Genomic DNA, 1,507 nt, shown 5'->3' on the forward strand with positions numbered 1-1,507 from the left:
ATAACCGGCGTGCGGGAGGGGCGGGGCAGGCGCTGCCGCTGCAGCCGTGTCGCGCGCCGCTGGCCGGAGGGTTGGCCGCTGCCCCTCGCCCGCTGGTTGGCTGGGCGCTGGGCGCAGGGGCGCGCGCTGCGTCACCGCGGCGCTCCGGGCGCGGCCGGTACGGGCTGCCGCCGGGGTCAAAATAACCGCGGGGCGCGAGGCTACCAAGTGGGCGGGGGGGGGGGGGGGGTCGCGCAGGTCGCCTCGCGCAGCACCCGGGGCCCGTCCGCCGGCATTGCTCAGCATAGTTCGGCTATTTGTCATGCACCGGCGAGCTGGGACGGGCTTTGGCGTCCCCCGAGCCACTGCGGCGTCCCCTCTAAGGCTGCTGCAGTGGGTGCGGAGCGCTCCGGAGCTAGCGGGTCTCCGTCCTTTTCGATCCTTTGCGTTGTGTCTTCAGGCCAGTGCGCTGTGGACGTGCGGTGTGATTGTAGGGCGCGGCCTGAGCAACCCCGGTTAGCGAGCTTACTGCCTGCAGTGCAACGAGTTTGCTGGTTTGCGTTTAGTGTTTGCTGTTACGCAAAAACTATTTAAAAATGCGTAAATAGCGCGTTTGTTGCAGTGGTGTCCTGAAATAAGTTTTTCCTACAAAAATATTTCCAGGTTCTCAGGAAGCCCTACACAAAATGAGTATGCTGCTTAGTGAGCGTGCTGCTTCTGAAGATCGGAGCTGACATGCTATCTATTGGCTGTGTGATAAAAGTGCTTTCAAACTGGAACCTTCAGAGCACTCAGATTGAAAATGGCTGTGTCAGGGTAGAAGGTCCCTCAACCAACAGACAGAGCTGGGGTTTCAATACCTGTTACACCTCACCATGATTGAAAAATCATGGCACTCAGGTGGATTTCCTGACTACTAGAAAAAGGGAAATATGACCCCCATATTCAAGAAGGAGAAAATGGATGACCAGGGGAATCACAGACCAGTCAGTCTCATCTCTGTGCCTGGCAAAATCTTGGAGCAGATTCTCCTGGAAGGCATGCTAAAGCACATGAAAAACAAGGAGGTGGTTGGTGACAGCCAGCATGGCTTCACTAAGGGGAAATCCTGCCTGACCAATTTGGTGGCCTTCTATGGTGGGACTACGAAACTGATGGACAGGGGCAGAGCAGTTGACGTCATGACATCCTTGTCTCTGAATTGGAGAGACATCAATTTGATAGGTGGACCACTCGGTGGATAAAGAACTGGCTGGATGGCCACACGCAAAGAGTTGTGGTCAATGGCTCGATGTTCGGCTGGAGACCAGTAACGAGTGGTGTCCCTTAGGGATCGGTATTGGGACCGGTCTTGTTCAACACCTTTGTTGGTGACATAGACAGTGGGGTTGAGTGCGCTCTCAGCACGTTTGCCGATGACACCAAGCTGTGTGGTTCGGTTGATATGCCGGAGGGAAGGGATGCCATCCAGAGGGACCTCGACACGCTTGTGAGGTGGGCTGATGCCAACCTTGTGAAGTTTAACCCA

The sequence above is a fragment of the Psittacula echo genome, assembly GCF_963264785.1.
Source record: "Psittacula echo genome assembly, chromosome: Z".
Lineage (NCBI taxonomy): Eukaryota > Metazoa > Chordata > Aves > Psittaciformes > Psittacidae > Psittacula > Psittacula echo.